Here is a 13,811-nt window from a genome sequence, read left to right on the forward strand (position 1 = left end):
GTCACTCCTTTCTCCCAAGAAGGAGCCTAAACTTTTGGTTTACAAAATATCGAAGTTCCCAACCCTGAAAACACAAACAAAACTGTTTAGTATTAGCAATAGACCATCCTGATCATAGGAAAGAAATATTAGTAACGCATTCCTTGAATTTCTAAACAAATATGTAACAGTATTTTCAAGAGCCCACAAAGCCTAGAATTGCATGACACATGAAAATGTAGAAACCATGAAAATGAAACTTTATATTTGTTCACACTCAGCTCTTTTTGCCATTCCTTCTTACTTTACTCTCTTTTGCCATCTTCCAACTTCAAAACACAGGCAATAAGGTCCTTAAAGCAGGAGCCTCTATTGTGATTATATTGCTCTGCAAAGTGATGTTTATTTTGATGGCTTTATATAAATAATAGCAAATTTGCCACCCCAAAAATAGCACTTCAGTACAAAGGATTGAATCAATCCTTCAATGGAAAAAGTTGAGAAACAAATTTATGTTGGAATTCATAAAAAAAATGTACTACTCTGTCCAGTTTTTCCCCTACCAGGAAGCAAAAGGTACAGTAATCTTAGCAGATGTGTCCTAAGGTTATCATTAGTAAGCCCGCAACTTACATGGGGGTTACATTCCTGCGATCACACCTAAAGCCAAAATCACATATAGTCAAAATACACTGGGTTCAATGGTGGATGGGACTGCCAAAGTCTTTTTTTCCTGGAGCGAAAAAAATATTCAGTAGAGTGATCTGAATATTGCCAGACGCTGATCATTATAATCAGACTATCTCGGTTCAGGAGGGGCCACAGTCTGCATACTAGCCAAACATTATTGAGGGCAAGGGTAAAGAAATGGGAGCAGCATACTGGGGGAAGGTGAGATCAGTGTGATCCTTCCTCAATCCACATCCCAGAGCTATACAGCATTCTTTCCCCATGAGTTTAATACACTGTTTAGAGGGGCATGACCATGACAAAGGTTAACGATTCTGGAATAAATTGGGGAAACAAGAGGAACTCCCTCCTGTGTTATGTACAATCAACCCTACCTTCCCCTTGTATCAGGCCTTATTTCTATTTGCTTTCCATTATTTATACTGGTCTGGAGTTTTAAAATGGTTATTTCTCTCTGTGTTTTATCTTTGGTGGTCTGGATTAGGATATTTACATGCTACTATTTTGTTGATATTTTATAACATGTTTTTTACATTGCTTTTAATGAATGTTTGTTTACATTAAATTTATATCAGGTTGGTTCTGTTGTCAGCCACTTTGTGGAAGGTTGTGTCTGGAAAAAAATGTGATATAATATAATGATTTAATAAGAAACATCAGCATTAACCACTGCTACATTAGTAGATACATCAAAGTACTAATCTTGCTATACATAGACAATTTATTTCATAAATTCTTTAAGCTACATTTACTGAAACAAACATCACAGAAATTGTAAAAACTTTAGATCCCTTACTAGGAATTTGATTTTCAACCAATTAAAATTAAATAAATTAAATGATGACTTATTGCCAGTTATTTTTCTCAGCAGGGTTGCAAGCATCTGATATACAGCCCTATGATTATTTCCAGAACATTTTAGGCTAAAACAGCAATTATAGATTACAATGTAAGAAAATAGGTCTAAGATTCAAGAATAGCTTACAGCTAGATGTTAACCAGAATTTCTTTACTCAGAATTGGCCATTTGTCAATGTTTCAAAGAGATGAAACTGAAAATTGCTCAGTTGCTACTGAGGCCACAAATAAAATGGTTACTTGTCATTAAATTAGTAACAGCTGTAGATAGCTTAAAATGCAAATCAACAGGGAGACTTCAATAATTGGGGCCTCAAGAGTTAACAGTACCATCACTTACCGGTACATGAAACACAAAAGTTAACTGTCTACAACTATGAAAGGTAGCAAACATGTTCTGCTCTGCATACCAAACAAAATTTCATTTTATAGCATCATCTCAATCAAAGCAACACACAACAGAATATACAACAGAATATACAACAGAATATGATCAAATAATTATAACTGCTAAAGAAAATGAACAATCAACAACACCCATGTTAAATGACCCATGTCTAGGAAGGTGAAAATGATTTTCTATATACCTTTTTAAAATGTTCTTTATACACACACAAGCCCACACACCCTAAATTTTACTTGAAGCGAATTCTTCAAGGTGCTTTAATAAAAAGCTAACATGGAACCATATAAAAATAATTTAATAATTTTGGTGTACGGTTTTTAAAGAAATGAATACAATTATGAATTGTTATATTATTCCTTCTCCCCAGCTTGCATTGCTATCTATTTTTTGTCTCATTTCTAGAGAGACCTAAACTGAGCTATTATTTCTTTTTGGTATTGGAACATGCTTGACCCATAAACTACACATCTGCAGGTTTGATTTTATTACATATGTCAATAAGGAAGAACATAGTTCATCCCCTCCCTTTGCTTATCAGTGGATTTGGTTAATTCAATGATATATAATATTGTTATTCAGTAAGATTCATCTCACCCACAGAAATTAGTTGCTAAGTTGCTGGGTAAAGGGTCCCCCCCACCCCTCAGTTAAACCTCACTGTAAGCTTAATGGAGGGGGGCAGGTGCTTCGTTCCTGCCTCCCCCCACCTTCATTAAACAGCTTGCCTGGGCTGGGCTGGTGTTCCTCATGTTGCAGTTGGCATGGATGCCTATTAGCAGCCAGCAAACTGCAGTGTGATGACGTTTTACACTCTTGCGTATACAGGAAGATTGTGCATATAAGAATTAAGAGCGTTAAAGGGAAACACATGCTGAAGGTTTTTGTCAAGATGCACACATGAAGACACAGCAGTTTTGGTACTAAGTAACATGAAATTTGCATCATTGTAATTTTAATATGGGCAACCAAAATTAGTGTCCTCGGCTATTCCTGTTGTGTTTGAATCAGACACCAAGTGGCGCTTTCTTCTATGAAAGGACTATTCCTGCATAGAAACAAATTTCCTTGCGCAAAACATGAGTCATTTTTAGAACTGTGAAAACTCATGGAAATCCCTCAGGGCTACAGAGTGTGCATATACACGCTCACACTCATAACACTGAAAGAAAGAGACACACAGAGCAACCTTTAAAAGAATACCAAGCTATTTATGTGCTTTCAAAAGGCTCCTTATAGTAGTGATGAGCCCACATCATTTTCGTAACATCTGACTACCTCTTTTTATTCTACAGGATAAAAGTACTTCTAACAGCCCAATCCTCTGCGTCTTTCCTTTAAATCCTTCCTTGCATTTGGCTTTACTGCTGGTAAATTATCATTCAACTCATCTAAAGCTATTTAAAATCACCCCACTTAATAGTACTTCAAGTTTTGAAAGGTGAACCAATAACATTATGTTTGTGTGTAGTCAAAATATCTCAGTAGCATTTGAATCAATACAGTATTTGCTCAGCATTCAGAAGCTCACAGGTTCACCTTTGGCATCTCCAGGTAGGCTTAGGAGAGAACCTTGTTCGGAGACCTGCCGCCTGACCATGTAAACAGTTCTGAGATAGATGGACCAACGGTCTGACTTAATATAAGGCAGTTTCCTATGTTTCTATAGTTGCTTTTATACAAAGAATATCTGAGCACTGTGATTCTGTAAAAAATAATAATAATGCACCTGATACTAAAAGAATTCAAAGTGATCAATCAAGTTCATTGGAAAACATTTTATCCTCTTAGTGCAGTGCTTACGATTTCATTATCAGCTAGAAAAGATTTAGAACATGTTCACATATGCACAGACTTAATTTGATTTCTCTGCACATCTTGAAGAACTGAAAAGCACAGCAGTGCTGCACAAGGGGCTTTCTAGACACTGCCAATCAGAAGTGACTGCAAAGCCCCCTTTTGCCAAGCCTCGCCTTTACCTGCCTGGTACCTGCCATAAATGGCATCAGGAATAGGACAGGTGGGCATGACTTGCACAAACAGCCTTGTGGACCAAATGGAGAGGCTTGATGGATCAAATTTACAACACAGACTGGAGGTTCCCAGCCCCTGAATAAAAGCAACCAACACTGTTCTTAGCAGAGCTGAGGTGCTCTGTTAAGATAACTATGAAGTCCCAATGTGCTACTGAGATACATGGAGGTGCCAGGGTTCAGGTTTGTTTTAACTGGATTGGGGGGCAGGGCGGCTAGGTAAAGGTTAAGGGAACCCTGACCATTAGGTCCAATTGTGACTGATTCTGGGGTTGCGGAACTCATCTCGCTTTATTGGCCGAGGGAGCCGGCGTACAGCTTCCAGGTCATCCCAAAACACAGCTCAGTGAGGATTGAGCATGTTCAGTGGCCACAAAATGCAGAGTGTATATTGGGGGTAAAGCGGGATGGAATGGATTATTTTGAAAAATGGACCTGAGCAATCTAACAGATCAGTTACGTGAGTCATTGCATCTGTGAAGACATTTTCATGTGTAAAATAGCGTTTCCTGACAATAAACAGGGAAGAAGCTTCTCATGCTTGCATTGTTATTTAACTCTACTCCACATTTTTTAATAGGATAAAAACAGCCCTTCAAAATCTTTGTACTGTTAAGTTATTTGTAGCACAAGAGCAGGGAACTTCAGGCCCAGGTCTCTCTTCTGGCGCTTGAGACTCTCCCCATTGAAATGTGACAATGTTCCTTACTTGCTTGAATGGAGAGTTAAGTTTATAAACCTGCATCACTAGACTGTAGTCTACAGTATAAAGTCACACCTGTTGCTTGCCCCCTTTGGCCTGCTCATTGCTGGCATGCAGTCAGGTTCCCCGCCCCTGTCCAAATGGAACATTAAATTAATTAAAACAGCTGGCTTTCAAAATGTTGGGTGAAAATAGTAAACCATCAAAAGAAAAAATCTTTTTAGAAACGTCAGTAAAATTAGTAAAAGCAAAAGCAGCAACAATTAGTAAGACCATATATCTTCCATCTCAGTTTTTGAGATTGCCACCCTGGGCTCCTTTGAGAGGAAGAGTGGGGTATAACTTTAACAAACAAACAAATCTTTCCCCCTAAACAATAGTCTCTATGTGATGCAATACAAGCCAATTAAAAAACCTTTATGAGCTGGTGTACACTGGGTATGTGTACACCAAAGTAACTCCATCTTGGACCTGGTGTATCTGAAAGGTTACTGAAGGTTGTTTTAAAAGTTTGATGAAAGAGTCCATCCCCCGTCCCCACCACCAAATGTTGTAAGCTTTGCAAAAAGGAATTCAGTTAACGTCTATACCAAAGATGCTTCTTTTATTGTGTAGGTGTTATCTTCAGAATTACCACTGAGATCACTAATTATCTTAATTCTCTCTGATTTATGAGAGTTCATTTGAATTTGTGTGGGTGATGACAACTTTAGGATTATATCTTAGACCCGCTCTTTACCTCACTGGGTAAAAATACCCTTTCCAAGATCACCAGTTCCTTGATCTTCAAAAGCAACCCCACGGGAATGCTAACTTGTTAAACCACCACCACACTTTTCCAGTGCCACTTCCCAATATCCAATGCCCTATACTTCATAAAAAGCTTAACATGGGAACATAAGAAGGCCTATCTAATCCAGCATTCTGTTTTTACAGTGACAAATCAGATACCTATGAAAACCCATAAGCAGGGCATGAGCATAATAGGCCTCCCCCTCCAGCAGCTGCTTGTGAGAAGTGAAGTTACAGGGAACCATGAGAGGTCTTCTTGGTAGTGGTGCCCTCCCTGTGGCACACCCTCCCTTCAGATGTCAAGAAGATAAAGAATTACATAACTTTTAGAAGACATCTGAAGACAGCCCTGTATCAGGAAGTTTTTAATGTTTGATGTTTTTATTATGTTTTTAGATATGCTGTAAGCTGCCCAGAGTGCTGGGGAAACCCAGACAGATGGGTGGAATAAAATATTATTATTATTATTATTATTGTTGTTGTTGTTGTTGTTGTTGTTGTTGTTGTTATAGGGAGTGGGTGGTGCTGTGGTCTGAACCACTGAGCCTCTTGGGCTTGCTGATTGGAAAGTTGGCAGTTCGAATCCCTGCAATGGGGTGAGCTCCTATTGCTCTGTCACAGCTCCTGCTAACCTAGCAGTTTGAAACCACAACAGTGCAAGTAGATAAATAGGTACCACTGTGGCGGGAAGGTAAACGGCGTTTCCGTGCGCTCTTGCTTCCGTCATGGTGTTCTGTTGCATCAGAAGCAGTTTAGTCATGCTGGCCACATGACCCAGAAAGCTGTCTGTGGACAAACGCTGGCTCCCTCGGCCTGAAAACGAGATGAGCGCCGCAACCCCATAGTCACCTTTGACTGGACTTAATCGACCAGGGGTCATTTACCTTTACCTTTTTTTTAACCTATGATGATGATGATTAAGCCTAATAGGTTAAGAAGTCAAATAAATCAAGTTAGGAATTAGCATATTGTTGTTTCTTCTCCAGTCTTCTATTTCTCATGTGCTGCTTCTTGAGTTTTACAGTGTTGTAAATTTGATTCTACACTTTATGAAGCTGTATTGTGTGCTAATAAAGTTTTGAATAATATTTGTACTTTGTGTCTCCATTGAAAATTAAATAATTTAATTGGACAGAGCTGCAAACTGGGGAATTACTTGCCTTTATCACCTAAACTTAATTAAGGCCAATTTGCCAAGGACAAACTACTAGGGGGAAAGTCAAAATACTCAAGCCTTTCAATACACCTAATCATGATCTCACAGGATCATGATCTCACAGCCATGATTAAATGTTAAATTTTCTGATTGGCATTTTCTGATGACACAAGTTAAAAAGTGCAATCCAATACTTGTATATTCTGAACTAAGCACTGTGTCATGGTCCATCCAGATAAGGAAGACACATGTCTGATATAGTTAATTCTTTATTGGAAACAGGACCACTTTCAGTGCTTCCACAGTGCTCTGGCTACACATGCTAACACACTTCTAGCCTCTAGGGAGCTATCCACAGATCTGGGCCAAAAGAGCAGTTGCAGCAACAGTGGGGCCCCTCCTCTCCTCCAGCTTATATACCCTCCTTTGATGGGCTGTGTGCTCACAACCTGCGTTGTGTGCTTCTCCCTGCACGGAAGTTGTCACTGCTCTTCCCTTTTCAAGCCCCCCCCCCTGGTTCTAGGAGACAGTGGGGAGGGGGAAGGTGAGGAATCTACTGAGCCATCCCTCACATAAACCATCCCTTCCTCCTCCACCTTGGACTGCCCTGACTCTCCCTCCTCCCCTGGCTCCTGCCTTGCAGGTGGTGTGACACCCCATAAATCATTGGTTCCCTCTCTCGGGTCACTCCCCCTGGTCCCCTGCTTCTGCCACACACTCTTTGGAGCCCTGTCAGCCCCTGACACACCACCGAGTTCCAACACATATGTGCACATAGGATTGCAGCCTAGAAAATTAAACTCACTGCACCTTTATTGAACTCTGATGACTCACTGACAGTATTTCTTCTTTGCACTTCTCAAGGATGGTCAAGTCACCGCTGCTGCCGCTTTGCCGGTGAGTCTTGGGGAGGACCGCTCCCCCTGCAAGCCCATTCTCCACCTTGGGCCTGGGGGCGGGCCCCATACTCCACCTCAGCATATAAGGCTCCACGGAGGCCTCGGGACATCGCTGCTGCCGCTTTGCCGGTGAGTCTTGGGGAGGACCGCTCCCCCTGCAAGTCCATTCTCCACCTTGGGCCTGGGGGCGGCCCCCATACTCACCACCGCCACAACTCTAAGGACACTGCTGCTGTGGCAGCAAATGTTTAAGCGTGTTATATATTTTAAAATGTTTTAAAGGTGTTTTTACTTTTTATTTTGTTGTACCACCAGAAACGGTGGTTTTTTATCCATGTATTTTTATTTTGTTTTGTTTTATTTTGGGTTGGGGTGGGATGGTTTGTTGAGTGGGGTGGGGATTGGTTTTGTTTCGGTGTATTTTTTGTTTGCTTTTATATTCTGTAAATGGAGGCGAGTATGAGGCTTGGGATTCCTACTGTGGAGGGGCGAGGGAGGTATGGCGGTGGGGGCAGATGGCATAGGCGAAGGGGATCGAGATACGGATATGCTCGTACCCCTTCCAATCTGCGCCCCATTCCGAGAGACGAGGGTAGGGTGAGAAAGGATTACTCACCTCCGTCACTGGTGTTGTGCAATGCCAGGTCTATAGGCAAAAAAACCGCCACCCTGCGAGATTTCATCATCTCGCAGGGGGTCGACCTGGCTTGTGTGACGGAGACCTGGGTGCGCGAAGGGGTAACTGTTACCTTACGAGAGATGGCGCCCCCGGGTTTCTCCGTCCTCCACCAGTCACGGACTGTGGGCCGGGGGGGAGGGGTGGCATTATTAATCCGGGAAGATTGTTCTTTCAGGGCTCTACCACCACCATCGATCCCCGGCATTGAATGTGTTGGCCTAGTGTGGGGCTCCGAGGTGAGCTTGGCTGTCTGGCTGGTGTACCGGCCACCTAGCGCACCAGCAGCCACCCTGTCAGGCCTGCTGAAGGCGGTGGCCGGCTGGGCCTTGGAGTTCCCTAACCTATTGGTATTGGGGGACTTCAACATCCATGCTGATGCCACTCCCTCCTCACAGGCTCTGGACCTGGTGTCTTCCATGGCGACACTAGGGCTCTCCCAGTTTGTTTCGGGCCCCACACATCAAGCAGGCCACACGCTGGATCTGATCTTTGGCGTTGGTATAGATGTGATCATGTTTCCTTCGATGAAGGTGCCATGGTCTGATCACTATGCTATGAAAGCCAGGATTGATGTTCCACCCCCACCCTGCTTAGGTGGTGAGCCGATTTGGGCTCGCCCGCGGAGGCTGATGGACCCTGATAGATTCCGCCAAGCCTTGCGGGACCTTTCTCCCCCTGGCGACTCATTGACCGAGCTTGTTGAGGGCTGGAATACCCAGCTCCTGGCAGCCATCAATGAGATCGCACCTAAGCGCCCTCTGCGACCCTGCAGAAACCGGGCTCCCTGGTTTACTGAGGAGCTCCGGAAAATGAAGCGGGACCTCAGACGGCTAGAGCGAGTATGGCGGGGTGCCCGTGACGGAGCCTCAAGAACATCTTATAGGGTTTTTATGGAAACCTACGAGATGGCAGTGAAGGCCGCTAAGAAGTCCTACTTCTCGGCCTCCATTGCATCCGCTAGCTCTCGCCCGGCACAATTATTTAGTATAATTCGGTCTTTAACGTCCCTCGAAGGACAGCCAAATTTAAATAACAATTCGACACACAGCTGTGAGGCATTTGCGAGCTTTTTTGCGGAGAAGGTCCTGTCGCTCCGCCATGACCTCCCTGCCAATTTGGATACAATAAAGGAACTGGAGGCCCCTCGACTGTCCTCGGGTCCAGTACTGGACCACTTTGACCGGATATCCCCAGCCGATGTGGACAGACTCCTCCGAGCTGGAAAGCCCACCACTTGTCCTCTCGACCCGTGCCCGTCTTGGCTGATTAGAGCATGTCCAGACGAGGTGCGGGCCCCCCTGGGGGATATCATCAATTTGTCCCTTGGCACCGGGACATTCCCAGGGGAACTGAAGGAGGCAGTGGTGCGTCCGCTCTTAAAGAAAACATCATTAGATCCCTTAGATCTATCCAATTACCGCCCAGTTTCGAATCTTCCATTCCTGGGTAAGGTGATTGAGAGAGCGGTTGCTGAACAGCTTGGTAGGTTTCTGGATGAAACATCGGCTCTGGATCCATTCCAGTCCGGCTTCCGCGCTGGTCATGGGACCGAGACGGCTCTGGTCGCCCTAACAGATGATCTTCGTAGACAGCTGGATCGAGGCGGGTCGGGGCTGCTGATTCTTCTAGATCTGTCAGCAGCTTTCGACATGGTCGATCACGAACTTCTGGACCACCGCCTCGCCGACGTGGGGATCCAGGGCACAGTCCTTCAATGGCTGCGCTCGTTTCTCTCTGGTCGGGGACAGAGGGTGGCGCTTGGGGGGGAACTGTCATCCCGCCACTCCTTGGTGTGTGGAGTGCCTCAGGGTGCGATTCTCTCCCCGATGCTTTTTAACATCTTTATGCGCCCCCTCGCCCAGCTTGTCCGGAGTTTTGGGCTGGGCTGCCATCAGTATGCTGATGACACCCAACTCTATCTGTTGATGGATGGCCATCCTGACTCGGCCCCAGACACACTGATCAGATGTCTGGAAGCTGTGGCTGGATGGTTACGTGGGAGCCGGTTGAAGTTAAATCCTTCGAAGACAGAGGTCCTCTGGCTGGGACGGGACGATATGGGATTGAGGGGGCAACTCCCATCTCTTGCGGGGGTGCAATTAGTGCCAGCACCGTCCGTCAAGAGTTTGGGTGTAATCTTCGATACCTCCCTCTCTATGGAGGCGCAGATTACAGCTATAACAAAGGCGGCATTTTTTCATCTCCGCCAAGCTAAGCAGTTGGCCCCTTACCTCTCTCGCCCTGACCTAGCCACTGTGATCCATGCGACGGTCACCTCCAGACTGGATTATTGTAACTCACTCTACGTGGGGCTGCCCTTGAGACTGACCCAGAAACTCCAGCGGGTGCAGAATGCCGCAGCGAGACTCCTTACGGGGTCTTCGCTGCGAGATCACATTCATCCGGTGCTATACCAGCTGCACTGGCTCCCGGTGGAGTACAGGATCAGGTTTAAGGTGCTGGTTTTAACCTTCAAAGCCCTATACGGCCTAGGACCCTCGTATCTACGGGACCGCCTCTCCTGGTATGCCCCACAGAGGAACTTACGGTCCTCAAATAAAAACATCTTGAAGGTCCCAGGCCTCAGAGAGGTTAGGCTGGCCTCAACTAGAGCCAGGGCTTTTTCGGCTGCGGCTCCAACCTGGTGGAACGCTCTGTCACAAGAGACAAGGGCCCTGCAGGACTTGACATCTTTCCGCAGGGCCTGCAAGACAGAGCTGTTCCACCAGGCCTTTGGTTAGGGCACAGCCTGACTCCCTCCTTTGGCAATCTTTACAATACTTTAGTTTATGGTTGCCATCAATTCTGATTTTAATTAATTCTTATGATGTTTTTATAATGTTGCACTATTTTAGTGTTGTTAGCCGCCCTGAGCCCGGCTTCGGCTGGGGAGGGCGGGATATAAATAAAATTTATTATTATTATTATTATTATTTCTAAAACCCTACTGGTAATCCAGATATAAACAGACAAAATACTGCCACAGAAAATCAAATCATACTATTAGTAGGTATACTCAAGCATGTTTTCATTGTGGTAGAGCTTTCCCCCATATTTGAGAATATCTAAAAAAGAACAAACACTAATTTAGTGCCCTGTCTGAAAGTGTGGGGAGGCTTTGGAGGACACTTTTTATTTCACGAACTGAAATTTGTACCTGAAATTTTTGCAGCTATAAAATATTTCTCCTCTAATATATAAACATGGGGAAATCAGGGAAGAGAACAAATGAGAAATTCTATTTATCTCCCGTTTGGATTAAGGCATAATTGCAAAACTCTATGGTGTCTGGTTAAACTTGGATCAGAACAAGGATACATATGTGAGAAAAAGGGCACGAGATTTGGATCTAAGAATAACCAGGAAAAAATAGAACTGGATTTGGGGCGCTCCATTCTAATATTATTTCAACAGATCTAAATGAGAACTATTTTAAAACCCTCTATCAATGGCATTTAACACCTTATAAATTGAATTTAATATGGAAGTTAGGATCAGATAAATGTTGGAGATGTGGCTCAAATAAAGCAGATTACATACACATATTTTCTCGTTATGGCAATTCCAATATGCCAGAATATCTAACATGTTTCTGATGCTATCTTTTAACTGTCTTTTAGGCAGAAATCCACATTGATCGTGATGAACATGATCCTGTAAAATCCAACATTATGCTTCTTTCAACCTGCTATAACAGTATTCCTTTATGCTCTTTATCTTTAGTTTATTTTGTGTGTGTTTGTGTGTGTGTGAATGATTAAAAAAAATCCTAACATTATGAAAATGTGCAAAGATAATCAATTTATTTTAAAATTGGTCTCTATTCATATTGGAATTATTCTTTGGGTGGGTGGAATTAACAATGGAGCCATGCCCCATCGAGATGTAAAAAGAAAAGTTTATTTTATTTTATTTTTTTCTTCAGAGGAAAAAAATAAGAAATGACTGTAATAAAGTAAATATAACTCAAAATTGATATTACATTAAAATTGCTATTATTTTTTTTAACAGAACAGAGTTAAAAGAATTATTCAATATTAATTCACAAATAACAGAACTATACTGATGTAGTAACATGTTGGAAACAGCTTGTAAGACAGTGCTTTTTTGCAGAGCAGGAGTGGGGCAGGGGCAGAGCGGGGTGTTCAAACTGCATGTGATTTCACGCAAGCATGCAATGACCTGGAATGCACCCACCATGCAAATCAGGGGTTGCCTGTATATCCCATTTAAAGATTATTTCCTGGGTTTCCTTCTTGTTGCTTTATATATTTCTTTATTTGGTTCTATTTTGATGTTTTTTAATTTATATATATATATTAATTTCCAGAAAAAAAGGTTGTAAAATATTTTGCATAAAGCATTACCTAATAAGATCTGGTGACAATCTACATAGTCCATATACAATTATAGATCACTGTTGAACAAATACAGAGATAAAATAAAACCAAAATAAATACAACTTTTCATGTTTTTTATCTCCAGGTGTTGTTTTCTTTTCCTTGCACAGATGACCTTCAGCTCAATTTACCTTTTCTGATTTATCCTCTTCTATCTTAATTGATATTGCTTAATCACCCACTGGGTGACTTCTCATTTTCTAACACTGAACTCTGGTAAAACTGGGCTCCAGCTCTTTACTCATTCTTTTCCTTTTTCTCAGGCATTCTTTCCATTTTCTTTGCCAGAAAAAAATCCGTATCTCTTCCCAAAATTGGTTATCTCTTTGTGAGTTCAGTGAGACACCTCCTGAGCAAATATGGTTGGGAATGCATTGTTAAGTATTAATGGTCTAGATGATATCAGATTGCCATCTCTCAGCAGCCCCAAATAGGATGGCCAAAATGATCAGGGGTGATGTGTGTGTTGTAGTTCAGCGACAACTGGATGGCATCTCCCATATCTGGTTAAACAACATGACTTCAGTCAGGAGCTTTGAGGCTCAGCAGTTTTCAAACCCAGCAATACTTTACAAACAGATTTGAAAGGCTACCTCTAGATTAAACAAAGAATGCTCCAACTACCGCACAATTTCACTCATTTCACATGCTAGCAAGGTTATGCTTAAAATTCTACAAGGAAGGCTCAAGCAGTATGTGGACCGAGAACTCCCAGAAGTGCAAGCTGGATTTAGAAGAGGCAGAGGAACCAGAGACCAAATTGCAAACATGCGCTGGATTATGGAGAAAGCCAGAGAGTTCCAGAAAGACATCTACTTCTGCTTCATTGACTATGCAAAAGCCTTTGACTGTGTTGACCACAGCAAACTATGGCAAGTTCTTAAAGAAATGGGAGTGCCTGATCACCTCATCTGTCTCCTGCGAAATCTCTATGTGGGACAAGAAGCTACAGTTAGAACTGGATATGGAACAACTGATTGGTTCCAAATTGGGAAAGGAGTACGGCAAGGCTGTATATTGTCTCCCTGCTTATTTAACTTATATGCAGAATTCATTATGCGAAAGGCTGGGCTGGATGAATCCCAAGCCGGAATTAAGATTGCCGGAAGAAATATCAACAACCTCAGATATGCAGATGACACAACCTTGATGGCAGAAAGTGAAGAGGAATTAAAGAACCTTTTAATGAGGGTGAAAGAGGAGAGCGCAAAATATGGTC

The 13,811-nt window shown here is 42.8% G+C and overlaps 1 protein-coding gene across 21 annotated transcripts in view; it reads right to left on the reverse strand.

Moving 5' to 3' along the window:
• Positions 1-13,811, reverse strand: part of GPHN (gephyrin) — a 241,340-nt gene that overhangs the window by 159,010 nt on the left and 68,519 nt on the right. The gene's annotated exons all lie outside the window — the stretch shown is intronic.

Source organism: Podarcis vaucheri, assembly GCF_965113315.1.
Source record: "Podarcis vaucheri genome assembly, chromosome: 1".
Lineage (NCBI taxonomy): Eukaryota > Metazoa > Chordata > Lepidosauria > Squamata > Lacertidae > Podarcis > Podarcis vaucheri.